The sequence below is a fragment of the Panthera onca genome, chromosome A1 (genome assembly GCF_046562875.1).
Source record: "Panthera onca isolate mPanOnc1 chromosome A1, mPanOnc1 haplotype 2, whole genome shotgun sequence".
In the NCBI taxonomy this organism is placed as follows: Eukaryota; Metazoa; Chordata; class Mammalia; order Carnivora; family Felidae; genus Panthera; species Panthera onca.
This window is the reverse complement of record NC_138339.1, coordinates 216159265-216175571: the sequence shown is the minus strand read 5'-3', so window position 1 is coordinate 216175571 and position 16307 is coordinate 216159265. Positions and strand designations below refer to the sequence as shown.

At 43.3% G+C, this 16307-nt stretch overlaps 1 long non-coding RNA gene across 1 annotated transcript; it reads left to right on the top strand.

The window, feature by feature from the left end:
- The first annotated feature begins 10111 nt into the window (after positions 1-10111).
- LOC144615767 (uncharacterized) lies at positions 10112-15828 on the top strand. Its single transcript, XR_013554383.2, has 3 exons — positions 10112-10626; positions 15046-15218; positions 15673-15828. It is a non-coding gene; the product is annotated as an uncharacterized LOC144615767 (long non-coding RNA).
- Positions 15829-16307: the final 479 nt, after the last annotated feature.

Genomic DNA, 16307 nt, shown 5'->3' with positions numbered 1-16307 from the left:
CCTGTTTGGGTTCCTAAGCTCTTTATCCTTCTTCACCAGTTGGGCAGTTGGGTCCCCATATGTAGGTTCAGTCCTGCCCCAGCCTGAAGGACCCACCCAGACTTTAAACTGGCGGATTTAAAGTTTGTTTGTTGAGACCTACATTCTTGGCCGAAGGATCAGTCCTCCTTTGTTGCTGATCTAACTTCAGGCTACTTCCCCAATTCTGAGAACTGGCCTTGTGTTTTGACACTGAGACCAATTCCCAACCCACACCCTGTTTGTAGTAATTGAATCCTCTCGTATACCCTGTATCTAGGTCTAGATCCAAACAACCCACCTCCTACTCAGTCCTACAAGGATAGGGACAATCGAGGCCTCGCCCATCTCCAAGCCTATGATGCTGACAGAGATGTCAGTGGTTTGGGTTCTTGGAATGTTTACATGACAAAATGAAGCCATGCATAATTATCTCAAGTATTCTCATAGCTGGCTATTAGCACCAGGTATTAATAACCACTAGGCATCTGCCTGATCAGCATTTAGATGTACTCCGTGGTGAACAAAGCTCATCCTTCCAAGAACACAAAGCTGTTGCATGGTACCAATCCCCTTTAAATGTAAAGCAAAATCAATAAGACTTCTGAGTGTATCCAGTCTGGAGACGACAGATGGCTCCTTGCTGCTTAGCTCATCTTTGAGAACTAGGCACTACTTGGTAATGGTGAGAAATTTAGCCGTGGTCAAGCAGAGTCCCTGAACTCTGGACACCTGCAGACGGCCTGTCTTCTCTCCCTTGTCCAATCCTTCTTGGGTTGACACCCAAAAGCTGCCTCTATGCATTTAATTACGTGCAAGTTCTACTAGCAATGTCTTTTTTTTTTTTGCTTCTTAACTATTTTCACTTTTCCTGTGCTCTCTAAAGGAAAAAAAAAACCCTAATGGTAGGTAATACACTCAAAACTTATAAAGCATTTGGAAGAGTATTTAGATTTGTCTTACTTTTTATATCCTGGCTCCTTATAAACTTGTTTATAGCTCTCAGCACATGACCACTCATCAGATTTCATGGCTAAGGGAACTGGATCTCATTCTACTTCAGGTGGAGTCTTGTGGATGGAGACCCATTCCGTCTCATCTACCCACGCCTGTGAGAGAGGCAAGCTTGATCGGCTGTTACCTAACAACCAAACAACTCCTGGAGGTGTAACCAGGAGTTACTGCACCCTGTAGGGTTACTTCATCTGTCCATTTCCAAACACCTGAAATTGTTACAATTATCTACCTCATGGGATGATTGATGGAGTAAAGAGTTAAGTGTTAAAATGACTACACAACATTCTTCCCAGCTGTCGTGACTGCTACCACAACGCCTATCAAGGTCTTCAAAATTTTTATAGAATATTTCACATGAATATTTATGCATAATGTTTTCCTCTGACTGTATAAGGTATACGTTCTTCCTGATGTCTACCTTAAATTCTTCTTCAGTAGTCCATCACCCTTGCTCTCTCTAGGGTGCTCACTATCACTGAGACCGTGGTTTTCAGTGGATGGAAACCAACTGTGGTTTTTCCTCAAAAGCTTACCTGATAGTAACATCCCGATAAGCAAGAGGTCACTATTTTAAAAAAATGATGTTCAATATTTTATTTATTATTAGCACTCCACCTTCCAGAGCATAAACCTTATATTGACTTAAAAGTTTCATTAATTGCCTTCAAGGAGCAGTAAAGTCGTATGAAAGTTCATGGAAAGATTCGAAATTCTGAGAAGAGAAAGCAGAGCGAAGCCAATTTCAGGGGGAAAAAAATACAGTCTCTAATACCTGGAGTGGAATCACCTGGAGGTTTGCACTCCAGCTGAAAAAACCTAGAAAGTTGTATGATCTCTCAAGCCTCATTGCCTTGTCTGTAAGACGGATGTAGGAGTTAGAGCAAGGTTAACGTGCTGTAGCAAAGAGACTTGAAAATATCTTAGCCTAAAGAACGGAAAAGCTTATTTCTATCACAGGTGATGATTCTCAGGTGAGTATTCCAGTTGGCCACGCAGCTCTGCTCAGAGCAATCATTTAAGGATGCGTTAAGGATGCAGTATCATACTTAAATCCCACTTGTAACTCCACGAGAGTGCTAAACTCCGTTCTTCGTTCTTCTGGGGCACGTGGCTACCCCCCCCTCCCCCCATGCTGTGTTTTCTACTTTGCCGCATGAATTGGTCAAGAATTTCTCAAACGCTATCTTGGAAACTGTGAGGCAAAATTTAATGAAATTTGATTACATAAAGAATTACCATTTTTGTGGCACGTTACAGGAAGCACAGATCATGTCTATGGAAGGACTATGGATAGATGCTCTGATGGACCAGCCCAGCCGACCTACCAGCCAAGAGTCCACGGGCAGCTGTTAGCTGTCCCCTCCCACATGGAGACAGGTGAGTGAAGGAGCCATCATCGAGTAGCTCCTCCAGTCCCAGCGACATAACTGATGCCTGGAGGATGGATACTAAGCATCCAGCTGAGTCCTTTCTAAATTCCTGACCCACAAAACATTTAAAAAAAAAAATGGTTGTCCTGATTTAGAACAGAGTTCAAGGAAGAGTCTGGGCTGAAAACACAGATCTGAGATTCCCAAGCATATCAGTGGTGATTGAAAAGTACTGGAAATCGAGAATATCACTCCAGGATGGAGAGTCAAAACAGGGTACCAATCCTCGTGGGTGGTCCGAGGAGAAGGAAACTAAGTGTAAGTGAGACTGGGAAGAAAGGGTTAAGCAAGAAGAGATGGAAAATAATTTTGCTTTATTGAGTTTAACTTATGGTGGATTATCTGAAACTCTAAATTCACTCAGATCCATAGATATATTCAAATGATTGCATGTAGATCACGTGGGAGGCAGTTGTTAAAAACTTGGAGTGGCAGAGGCAGACCAGATTCAGACATAAAGCCCAGTCCTTCGGGTCTTCGCAGTGTGTGTTTTTTAAAACATCATTATGATTCTTTTTCTTCTTTAAGATATACAGTAAAATACAATAAAATTCCTCCTTGATTAGTAAACAGTCCCGTGCATTTTGACAAAGCGTATTGGTGTATCCCCAGCCCTTCTTTCTCTTGGCCTCATGCCTTTTTGAGATTCGTCCTCGTTGTTATGTAGATCAGTAATTCATTCCTTTGTCATCCCTGAGTAGTAGTCTATGGTATGGAGGTATCATATTTGTGAATTCATTCCCCAGCTAGGGGAAGCTTGTGCGTTTTCTCATTTGGGGCAATTTGCTGTAATACAGGTTTTTATGGGGACGTAAATTTTCATTCACTCGGGTAAATACTTAGGAGTGGGATTACTAGGTCATATGGTAAGTGGATGCTTACTGTATAAGAAATCGCCAATTTCTTTCTCGAAGTGGCTGTAACATTTTGTGTTCCCACCAGCAACCTGTGAGCAGCGCATTGACCCCTCGTCTGTGTTTGATATTATCAGGTGTTCCATGTCTTTAAATGTCAGCCATCCTGGTAGGTGTGTACCTCACTTTGGTTTTAATTTTGCATTTCCCTAATGACTAATGGTGTTAACGATGCCCATCTTTTCATGTCCTTATTTGCCATTATTTATCATCTTTGGTCAATGGGGTACTCAAGTCTGTTCTCCATAGTTTTATAAAAAAGGATTGTTTTCCTACTATTGAGTTTTGAGAGTTCTGGATACATTCTGGAAACAAGACTTTTATCAAATATGTAATTTGGAAGTATTTTCTCCCGGTCTGAATTGTCTTCACATTCTCTTAACAGAGTCTTTCAAAAAGTAGACGTTCTTAATTCCAGTAAAGTTCACCATGTCATTTTTCTATGGATGGTGACTTTTGTGTCATTTCTGAAGTATCCACTCATGACCCAGAGGTCACAAAGATTTTTCTCCTGTGTCTTCTTCTGGAAGTTTTAGATTTTACATGTACGTGTAGGAGTTAATTTTTGTATGGAGAGAAGTATGGATCAAGGTTTATTTTTTTTTATTTAAATTTTTTTTTAATGTTTATCTTTATTTTTGAGACAGAGAGAGACAGAGCATGAGCAGGGGAGAGGCAGACAGAGAGGGAGACACAGAATCTGAAGCAGGCTCCAGGCTCTGAGCTGTCAGCACAGAGCCCGACGCGTGGCTTGAACTCTTCGAGATCATAACCTGAGCCGAAGTCGGAAGCTCAACCGACTGAGCCACCCAGGTGCCCCAAGGTTTATTTTTTTTAATGTAGCTATCCAACTGTTCCAGCACATTTGTTGAAAAAACTGTCCTTTCTCCAGTGAATTCAGTGAATTGCCTTTCCATCTTTGTCAAAAAGTCAACTGACCATGTATGTCTGAGTCTATTTTTGGACTCTATTCTGTCCTATCATTCTATATGTCCACCCTTTCCCCAAAACCACAGTCTTGATTACTGTAGCTTTATGTTGTCTTTTTTTTAATTTAAATTTAATTTTAATTTAAATTTTAAATTTTAAATTAAAAAAATATACATTTATTTATTATTGAGAGAGAGAGGACAGAGCATGTACAGGGGAGGGGCAAAGATAGGGGGAGACACAGAATTCGAAGCAGGACCCAGGCTCTGAGCTGTCAGCACAGAGCCCCATGTGGGACTCGAACTCACAAACCCCAAGATTATGACCTGAGCCGAAGTCGGATGCTTAACCGAATGAGCCACCCAGCCACCCCAGTTTATGTTAAGTCTTGAAATCAAGTAGTAATTATCTTTACGTTTTGATCACTACACTATCAAGAAATGTCAGAATAACAATTATACTAATAACAATTATACTAACAAAGTCAATTAACTTAAATTAGAGAAAACAAATGAATGGTTAACCTTTTATCACAAACTCTCAGATAAAACATGTTACTTCTAAGTCAGAACATGGTGAGTGCATATCCAGGCCAAACTGCTAGCCCTTTACAATACATAATATCTATAAAATAATTTTAAAGTACAAAACATGACCATTTTTTTATTGTACAATTTCTACACACAATCTTTAAACAAAATAACACTCGTATTCTGGTGCTGACCTCTACGCTGCCATGAATCCACTGTAATTTCAAAACAACGTAAACAAGAAGAGAAATAGAAATAATAAAGAATTCATCACTCCAACTTTTACTTTTCTACGGCAGCATTATTGCTTCATAACTATTTTTAGACTGAAAAGAAGGAGAATCTAAGAGCCTGAAGGCAACTTCAGGCAATTTTGATAACTTACACACTTTCGATTTTTGAAGGAAACCTGCAGCAAAAGAATGAAGGCAGATGACATTCCTCGCAGCGATGTTTTTATCAGACCTGCTACTTAACCTGAGCGCTGTGTTTCACAGGGGCGGGGTAGGGAGCCCTCCCGGGTTCAAGCCCATGGAACCGCACCCAAGTGAATCTCAGCTTGCTTTCTGTGACAGCAAAAGAAATAGTACTAACTAAAGTCAGTAACTAAAGTTGTTAAAAGGTTAACGGGAATTATGCACGGAAGTGTTGACCTTAAAATAAAAAAATTTAAAAAGAAGAAAGAGCTATGTCACGAAGCAAGTTTATCCAGGAATGGCCAAGAATTCTCCAGAAGAACAGATACTGATGAAAGGTTAAAAATAACCTTTTGTGGGGCACCTGGGTGGCCCAGTCGGTTAAGGTAAGGTAAGTCGGTTAAGTAACTCTAGATTGCGGCTCAGATCATAATCACGGAGTTCGTGAGTTCGAACACTGCCTCGGGCTCCACACTGCCAGTGTGGATTGGGACTCTCCCCCCACACGCCTTTCTCTCTCTCTTTCTCTCTCTCTCTCTCTCTCTCTCTCTCTCTCGCTCTCACTCTCGCTCTCTCGCTCTCTCTACCCCTCCCCCGCTCACTCTAAGTAAATAAACTTTAAAAAGAAAAACCTTTCGAGAATACAGCCTCATACGTTTTATTTTTTTTGCTAAAATTCCTTTGAAATCTCCTCTTCCATTCTTATTAACATACGTCTTTGAGACTGATATCTCTACTATGTGTGTCATTAAGGCAAAACAGAAATAGTTTAGATATAGATAATCCTCACCAAACAGTTTCTATCAGTGCAATGTAGGTAACAAGCAAGAGGCAAATATATTTGTCATACAAAAAACTTTAAATATTGATATACACAACATTCACTGAAAGCGGGTATAGATATGTTTAATATTGAGAGAACTATTTCACCCCTAATTTTTTGTTTAGTTATAACCGCCAAAAGTTATGAGCATAATACAGATTTTCTTTGTTAGTTGTCGAAATCCACATTTCAATAAACCTTCATACTTTTTGTGATTCTTTTCTTTTTTGTTCTGTTTTTGCTACAGTTACGTGTGCTGAAAGGCAATTTGAAGTTTGCTGAGGCTGACGATAAAATAGTGGAGCTTGTTTATTTTATGTATTTTTGAACTCATATTTCTAGTAATTCGTGTTGAATTACTTTACGGAAGTGCTGATCCTAGGTGGACTGGAAATTGAGAGCACTGGCTTTTTACCACAGATAGTTCAAGAAGCAGTGCCAGGAGACCACGCTTCTCCAACTTTCCGTGTGTATGAATCACTGAGGGTCTTGTTAGGAAGCAGATTCTGGTTTGGTCTGTCCGGGGTGGGGTCCGAGATACTGTATTTCTAATAAGCTTCCCAGTGATCTAAATAATGCTGGTATAAGAGCCACACTCGGAATAACAAGGCTAGAAAGCGGGAAATTGATGTAAGGTTTTGAAACACCATGGAAAGGATTAAGGGGAAAGAATCAGCCGAAGCAGCAGAAAGGGCCCAAGAGAAGCAGAACTGTGAAGTCAGCCTATGACTTTTGATAGAATTCTCGCACCAGGCACTGCTGAAAGTCTGATTGGTAGTCTGGAAGTAATTGTCATAGTTATGCAAGGAGCCCGTGTTATGAAAATGACCGCTGTGCTCACCAAGGGTTGCCCCAACAACAAGCTGGGTGAGACTTCCCAGGGGTAGGGGCTCTGCCTATATTGGACAGGTGGCTTCTGCACCACCCCCCACCCCCAGTGGTAGCAGGGGGTGGTTATAATACCCCGTGGGTTTCAGGGACCCCACCTGCTCTAAGTTATCTCATGGGAAGAAGGCCTGGTGTTCCGAGACCAGTCTGCAAACAGTGATCATGCAGTCTAGGTGTTTCTGACCAGGTGGCTTCCTCATACTTGGCCTAAGAAAACTGACCCACAAAGGGGAAAAGTTGTTCCATGAAACAAAACCATGGCCCTGGCTCATCTTTCCCGGTGTGATCCTCATCCAGGGACGACGGAGAGACTGGTGGGCCATATTCACCTCTGCCTCATTGTCCTGTGCATTTTTCTTGCTTCCTTAAAGGACTTTTCTGAAACCCCTATGGTAGAACACGATAGAATTCGCCTGACCTTCCTTGTATGAGTAATGGCAGCCTGGAAAGGACCCTTGTGACCTGAAGGTCATTATTTCACAAAGTCTAACAGACACTACATTTGGCTAAGGTAAATCTGTACAAGCAAGTACTTAATAAATTACCATTCAGAGAAATAGTTTAAATATTTTTGGGAGCAGAATAAAATGATGATATGGAAGGGGTTCTTGGAGAGAAAAAAGGAAGACCCATCTGAGCTAGTCTTAGCCACTTAAAGTAGTATTCATTGGAACATTCATTTGTGCTGTATCCTCCTTGGATTTTTACCCTCTCTTTTGATTTTGGAACGTGGTTGGGCTTTTGGGTTCTCTTGCTTCACTGCTCACACCAGAAGTTTCTTGGAGATAACCCCACTACCACCTCCAGTTTCCCAGCAGTAGCTCTTAAAAGCCTAAAGGGGATTATGCTCTACCTTCCCAGGAAGAGAGGAGAGGAGTGAATGTCTCTAAGGCGGGAAGCGGTAGAAGCTGTGACAACATAGTAGGCAGAGGGCTTCTCCCAGGTCTGGGACAAGGACGGGGGGAAATGCCAGTGACCTGAGCCTCTGCCCCTTGCAGCATCCCTGGGAGGCGACCACCCCTTACAAGGGAATGTCTGGATAGAGGACCAAAGGCAGATGGACCATCTGCATGGAGGCTCCCGTGCCCGACCAAGAGCCTATGCTTGTTTGGCAAAGAAGTAGCAAGTGACCTACCTTGAAGGACCTTGACAGAGGACCTAGCACCAGCCCAGCTTACGGGCTAAAGACAGAGGGTCCTTTTCTCAGATGTTCGTGGGGGAGGGAGGAGACTATCAATAGGATTAACACTAAATTTCCTGCCTCCCTGGTGGGGTCAGGGTCAGAGTTAACCTGGCTTTGAAAGAATGAAAGGATGTAACGGTATCTAGTGCACCCAAGTTTGTGGGGGGTAAAGTTCAGAGCTTCTTCATGATTCAGATGACCGAACTGAGCTTTGAGATTACAGATGCAATGATTTCTCCAAGGTCATGCAATGAGCTGAGGACAGAGGTCGTTGTTTTATTTTCTATAGCATGTTGCCTTCCTTATTGTATCTGATTAGAGTTCAGGTGGCTAAGAGAAAACAGATCCAATGCTAAAACTATTCAATAATAGTAGTAATGGCAATGGCAATGATACAAACATAGCGCTATCATGCCAGGGACTTTACATTTGTAATTCAATTTAATTTTCATAATGCTCTACAGTAACTATCGTGATCTCCATCTTATAGAAATTTGAACCTCAGAGAATTTCACTAGCTGGTACACCTAGGAAAGGCCGACTCAGGGTTTGAGCCAGGCAGGCTGTTCCCGGAGTGTTTACACCTGCACCACACTGTTCTCAACCCACACATCTGAGCTTCAAGAAATGAGGGCAAAAGCCTTGCCATCTGTTTTCGATTCAACCAACCTGATTTATTTTCGGCTTTATGCATTGAGAGTGTGCTAATATGAAATCCTGTGTTGCTAGTCTGTTCCAATTAGGGGAAAAAGCAGCGCTTTGTATCAATGGTGTCCTTCATTCTCCATGTGAAATTCTCTTAGCCTAGCAGTGAACGGTGCCCAGACCCCAATTCTGCCTTTCACTCTACACCTCCAGAAAGGTTTCGAGGGTAGCGGGGATTTAAGCGACTGTGAACCTCGAAGAGAGTCTCACAGCTGAGGCACTTTGAAAATGAAACCATGTTATTTTGTCGTCGGTTCGGCAAATACTCTCAAAGTCAGGACATTCCTTTTCTGGTTTCCAACAGCGGTGCTTTTTAGCCAGTGGTCACCCACATGCCTCTAGTCTACGTGTGAGTGAGGCATAAAATTCTATTTGAACAAACCGGCTTTGACTTTCTCGTTCTTCCAGAAATCGAATTCCTCACAGCCACAACACTGAGCAATTTCACGAGGTGGTAATTAAGACCACATTTTCCATACTTGATTTTCCCGTCTCTGATAAACGGCATGAATGGAGTCTTCAGGTTCTAAACACCCTGGATACGCAACCCTTTTTACTCCTGGACTCTCATTTTGCTGCTGTCTCAAGTAAAGAAGGTGTTATGGACCAGACGTGTGTATCCCCCCCCCACCCGCAATCCATATGTTGAAATCCTAACACCCAATGCGATGGCATTTAGGGGGTGGGGCCTTTGTGAGGTGATTGAGTCATAAGGGTAGACCCCACATGAATGGGATTAGCGCCCTTATAAAAGAGACCCCAGGAGCACCTGGGTAGCTCAGTTGGTTCAGCATCAGACTCGATCTCAGCTCAGGTCACGATCTCACCGTTTGTGAGTTTGAGTCCTACGTTGGGCTCTACGCTGACAGGGCAGAGCCTGCGTGGGATTCTCTCTCTCTGTCTGCCCCTTCTCCTCTCGTACACTCTCTCTCTCTCTCTCAGGTAAACAAATAAACATTAAAAAGAGAGAGAGAGAGAGAGACCCCAGAGACCTTCCTACTTCTTCCTTCCATGTGAGGACACAGAGAGATGTCAGCTGTGTGCAGCCTGGATAAAGGTTCTCGTCCCTTATTGTGTCTGATTAGAGTTCGGGTGGCCAACTGTGCTGGCACTTGGGTCTTGGCCTTCCAGCCTCCAGAACGGGGAGCAACACATTTCTGCATATATATTATACTACATATCAGATATGTAGCATATAATGTTTATATATTACTCGGCCTGCATTTGCTGTATCAGCCCACGGAGATCAGAGAGAGCCTCAAGGAGGCCGTGTCCCTTAATTCTCTCCGTCTTCCCTCTCTGGGACCCTTCTTGATGATGGAGCACCTTCTTACTCGTGGGGGAAACAGAGTCCTGGCTGACAAACAAGGAGAATCAAAGGATATTCCGCGGGCACGAGCTAAAAGCCCAGCTCGTGAAAGGGAGGCGCTGCCCCAGCAGAAGACGCAGAGCCCTCTGAATCCCCAGGTCTGAACTCGCTGTCCCCGGATCCCGAGAGAGAAACAGCGGGCAAGAGCACTCTGCAGGGCTCTCCTCCCGGCGGCGCCCTTGGTGGGGTCAGAAACAGCCCCTTCCAAAGAACGTCACCATCGTCTGGGCGCAATGGAACGTTATTCAGCCTGAAAAAAAGAACGACATTCTGACACCGGCCACAGCACGGATGCACCTCGAAGACAGCGCGCCGAGTGACATAAGCCAGACACCGTGAACAAAGGCCATATGGATCCACTTACTCGGGGTACCCAGAGCGGTGAAAGGCCCAGAGACAGGAGGTAGACCCATGGCTGCCGGGGGGGGGGGAGGGGGGGGTGGGGGGGGGCGGGGGAGAAGGGGATGAGGACGGAGATCCACCCTGGAAAGACGCAGCCTCGGTGGAGGTGGTGGGTGCAACCACGAAAATACAGTTCGGGTGCTACATCTTACATTGTGTGTATTCCACCCCCCCCCCCAAAAAAAAGAACTTTGCATGAAAATTGCAATGATCGGTTTTATGTTGAAGCTAGAAAGGCCCTTACCGATCATCGGGGACAACAGGGCCCATTCAGAGCAAGGTAAACCGAGGCCCGCCGGGCAGGCGAAGTGACTTATTAAGAAGCTCACCGCTAATTAGAGGGGCAGTCGGGCCTAGAGGGAGCCCCCTTCAGCCTCCCCAGCCACCCTTCTTCCCGCTGCCCCTGTAACAAGCCCGGGCCTCCCGGATACACACACACTGTGGGGAGACAGAGGGCCCCTCTCCAGGGCCCCCACAACACTGACGCCTTCCTTGGACCAGTGCCCACGTGGCATTGTTTTTGTTTTGTGGGTTGCCTGTTCCCCTCAGACTCGAACCTCCTTGAGAGGAACACTTTAAAAAAAATTTTTTTTTTAACATTTATTTATTATTGAGAGACAGAGACAGAGCATGACTGGGGGAGGGGCAGAGAGAGGGGGAGACACGAATCCGAAGCGGGCTCCAGGCTCCCAGCTGTCAGCACAGAGCCCGGCGTGGGGCTCGAACTCACCAACCGTGAGATCATGACCTGAGCCCAAGTCGGACGCTTTACCGACTGAGCCAGCCAGGCGCCCCAAGGAACACTTTTTTTTTTTTTAAAGAATATTTTAGGGGCGCCTCGGTAGCTCTGTTGGTGAAGTGTACAACTTCAGGTCCAGTCATGATCTCACATTTGTGAGTTCAAGCCCAGCATTCATTGGGCTCTGTGCTGACATCCAGGAGCCTGCTTCAGATCCGCTGTCTCCCTCTCTCTCTCTCTGCCCTCCCACATGTGAGCACGCTCGCTCTCTCTTTCAAAAATAAATAGTTAAAAGAATTTTTTAGAGCTGTTTGGGGTTCACAGCAAAACTGAGCAGAAAGTACAAAGATTCCCCTCTACTTCCTGTCCTCACACATGCAAACCCTTCCCACCATCAACATCGCCCACCATTTGTGCATTTGTGACAACCCACAGACCCACACAGACACATCATATCACCCGCAGCCCAAAGTTTACATCAGCATTCATTCTTGGCAATGGACATCGTATGGGTTTTGACAGATACATAAAAACGTGTGTCCATCATTATGGTATCCTACAGGATAGTTTCAGTGCCCTAAAAATCCTCTGTCTATTTACCCCTCCATCCTCCATAAACCCTGACAGCCACTGATCTTTTTACTGTATGGTTTTGTCTTTTCCAGAATGTTATGTAGTTGGAATCACAGTATATGGCCTTTTCAGATTAGCTTCTTTCACTCAGTAATATGCATGTAAGTTTCTTGCATGTCTCTTCATGGCTTGATAGCTCATTTCTTTTGAGCCTTGAATAATAGTCATTGTATGGGTGTACCACTGTTTATTTATCTGTTCATCATATCTTTTTTACCTTTGTATTTCAACACCTAGCAACCTGCCTAACCCATAATAGAATCTGAGCAGATACTCTTTAAATGAATGAATAAAGAAACAAATAAATAAAGCACCTATTAGCAGGCATAGTCTACTCAGCCCAAAAGATAAGTATTAAGAAGAGGATGGGCTGGAAGTCTCATTATTGGAATTATCAATCCTTGAATCCTGGGCCGGAATCCTATTGAAAGAAGCAATACTTTATGTATTATTTTATTTTGAGTTTTAAACCCAAATTTAGGATTTGAAAGGTAAACCAATATTCACATTTATTCAAAATACGATGACTATTTATAGATCTACTTTTACTAGAGAACAAAGATACACGGTAAGAGCCAATTCCCTTCAACTGTGACCTCTTTGTACTTTGCCAAGCCCACTTTCCTAATCCAGAAAACTGAAGTCTGGCGCCCTCTAGTGGTCTCTCATCTGTAAAAGAGAAAGGCAATAAAAAGTTTTGTGTTCCTAGGACATTTTTATCCACTAACGACTTCTGGTTTAACAGCATCCGTCTGGAGAAAGATTGCTTCCTTGCAACTCATGGCTTCTTATGCTAGCAATGTCTCCCAACAACTTCACGTCAGAATATTCTACCCACCAAACGTGCAGTCGGACTGGATGCGATTTTTCTGTTGGTAGTCAGTGCAGGTACTTTGAGGTCCTGTGGTGTATTATAAAGAAAATGAATAAACATAAATGGGATTAGAAATTAATTAATTGCTTCCAGTCTCCCCTCTCTCACGCACTCCCCATCCCCATGCCTCGTTGACCAGTTAGCTGTTGATCTTGCAAGGTTACTTAAGTGTCATTTTCTTGATAAAACATTTTCTGGGATTAAAAAAAAAAATGGTCTACCTCTTCTTGGTGCCCCCACCTCCCTGCAGTCTACTATAATGGCCGACAACTATTGTACTTCATCAGTGGTTGTGCTCCTTGAGTGCAGGCTTTACATCTTGAGGAAAGCAACTGCTTATTCCCATTCACCCAGAGCTTAGCACAGAGGTGCGATAAATGTTGATCGCAAATTGAAGATCAAGGCAGGAGGTCATCATGGAATCAAAGAACGCATAAAAACACGTCTCTTGGCACCTCAAGACTCTTCTCCCTTTTACTTTCACTGACCTACTATTTGTTACAAGACTATGAAGGTGGGGCACCTGGGTGGCTCAGTTGGTTGAGCGTCCGGCTTCAGCTCGTCATGAGCTTCCATTCGTGGGTTCGAGCCACATGTGAGGCTCTGTACTGACAGCTGAGAGTGTGGACCTGCTTCAGATTCTGTGTCTCCCTCTTTCTCTGCCCCTCCCCCACTCGCATTCTGTCTCTTTCTTTCTTTCAAAGAATACAATTTTTTAAAAAATTTAAAGAAAGACTATAAAGGCAATGTCACTTCCATAATGCCTGCAGACCCCCTAGATCTGCAGGGGATGAAAGGTAAATATTTCATGGCTTCTGTATGTGCTTTGGAAAGTGTTGAGTCAAACCAAACTCTGAATATAATGAAAAGTTCAAGAGGTCTGAAAGCATCATCTTATTCCTCTGAGTAAGGGGGATGGGGCTTGATGTACTGATAAAAAAAAAAAAAAAATGTGAGCTCAAAGTCTCTGCTTGCCCTAAATCACATGACTGATGAATGACGGAGCCAGGACGGGAACGTGCACCCCTGACTCCCAATCCCACACTCCATCCATTACACGGTGCAGTGCTTTCTCCTGGAAGGGAGCTCCACTCCTCAACTGGATATTTTAGCGTCACAACCTACAATATTTCAGGAAACATTCAACATTATTAAGATATTACAAACAATCCCCACTGACTAGGCAGTCCCACCCCAAGCCCAACTGAAATACACTAAACAAAAACAAACCCACTAATGAAAACAAACGGACCAAACCGTTAACAACCCTCTAGGACCAGTGGAGCATCAGGAGTATCGTGGTGGAATCAAGAGTCATTGGGGCTGCATCCGAATCCATGCTCTACCGGCGCCCTATTTATGGCCCCAGGCAGTTGACTCTCCCTTAACTTCCTCGTATGTAAAATAGATTAAACAATCGTGTGTATTGAGAGAATTCAGTGAGTTCAACTCACAGAGTCTGGCGATCAATTTTAGCTATTATTATTTGAAGATTTCTTTCAATTATCCAAATTGAAATGTCTACATTGGTGGAATTCACAATACTTTATTTTTCTTTATATTAGCTAGAGTCTTCGATGGGTAATTTCTTTAAAATGAAGTTTATTTCACCTACTATGCTATATGTAACAGTAGAACCATCTGGCCTCTCTCTGTCTCTGTCTCTCTCTTGGTTTCAAAGTTAAAATAATAGTTTCAATACCATCACCCCATGTTCTCTTCTGTACTCTTTCTCATGTCCCACCTCTAAGGTTCAGGCGCCCAAAGCGAGAAACTCTTTAAATAACTCAGACTCTGGTCTATACAGAAAGAGGAAGTCCTGCTTGTTTGCTTCTCTGAACACACCCCAAACGGATGCTGGGTCTTAGGGCTTTGATTGGTTTTGACTATTTTTATCTCCCTGTCTCTCTGACCTCTCATCTTCTCCAATACCAATTCAGAATGCAAATACCCCTTGATGGAATAGAATACTAAGAGTGCCTGCTGGTCAACTGGCTCCTGTATCCAAAAAGAGCCAACAGCAATCAAGGCACCCTGATCCCTGCCTTCTACTTTTCACTGTTGCAGACTGCATTATTTCTCCTTTATCTTGACACACACATTCTCCTAATCAAGTGGGATTTGCCTGGCCCTTAGGCAATGGTTCTATCAGACCGTGTTTGTTTTCTTCCCAGAAAGTAAAAAGAATGCTTCTCTCCCAGAGCAAGTGATCACATCTTTACCCACAAAAAAATCAACAGACAAATTTGTAGTGAGATCTTTGAATTGAGAGTCTTAGGAGCATCTACCCTTTTGACACCATTTGAAAGAGAAACTCAACTGAAAGCTTTCTGGAAAAAGGCAAAAAGTAAGTTTGGTAACAACCACATTTGACTGTTATTACCATGACAACCTTGAGCTTAGTAAACAGGAATCTCAAAGCAGGCTCCTGTCAATACCTAAGCATGTGACTCCTATAAGGATTAACAGCTGTGACTCACGGTGTATAGACAGAAATTTGGGCTGAAGTTCCCTGACTTAGCACTTCAGCATCCTGGTAAAACTACAGATCCACACTCTGGTAGATTTTGTCTCTTAAATTCAAACCACGTGTGTGGACTGATTAAATAAGCATATGTCATAACATATTTGGGCAACTATTGGGCAACACTAAAAAGTTGGCAATAGATCTCATAAAAGTTACTCAACTGTCTAGTAAGGCAAGGCGGCCTTTGAAAACATGGCCCCTCGCCATTTCTTTAAGCCCTTGGTGTGAGCAGCTGCAGGACTGGTGAGGATTGAAAGAGTTGCTATTCTTTCAGGAACGAGGTGAAAATAGAGGACTGGGGGTCAAGCCAGAGATGTGTGTCTGCACTGAATCAAGGGAGAATGAAGCCCAGCCAAATCCCACCCTCTATCTGCATCAGATTTATGGAAGCAATGGGTGAAAAGCCACCTTCCTCATATGGGTAACTGGAAGTCAATTTCTTACCTCTCTGCAGCTTTGAGGGCTGCATTAGAAGGCTCTTGAGTTCATTGGGAGCTGGTTCTTAGGACCTTTTATCTTTTCTTAATTCCTTATTTTTTACGGGTAGTCATTCACACATGATGACACATACCAAGTACCCCAAACACACTCACTTATCCCCCTTTCTGGTGTCACAGCAGCCAGGAAATACAAAAGTATTTATTGAGATATTCGGATTTGCAAGTTGGTTAGACATTTCCCTGCTTTTTTGTGATCATTGTGGCTATTCAAAATGATGGTAGACAAATAGGTCTATATGCTCAAAATCAACACGCCAGAATTCTAATCTCATATCTAAATTGAATGTGATAACCTCTGATTGCCTGTGTATGGCAAGGAAGAGATCTGGAAGCAATGTCCTGGAACCCTGGGAAGAGGAACATTTCAGAGAGGAGGAAATTGTCAGATGTCTCAAATGCTGTAGATAAG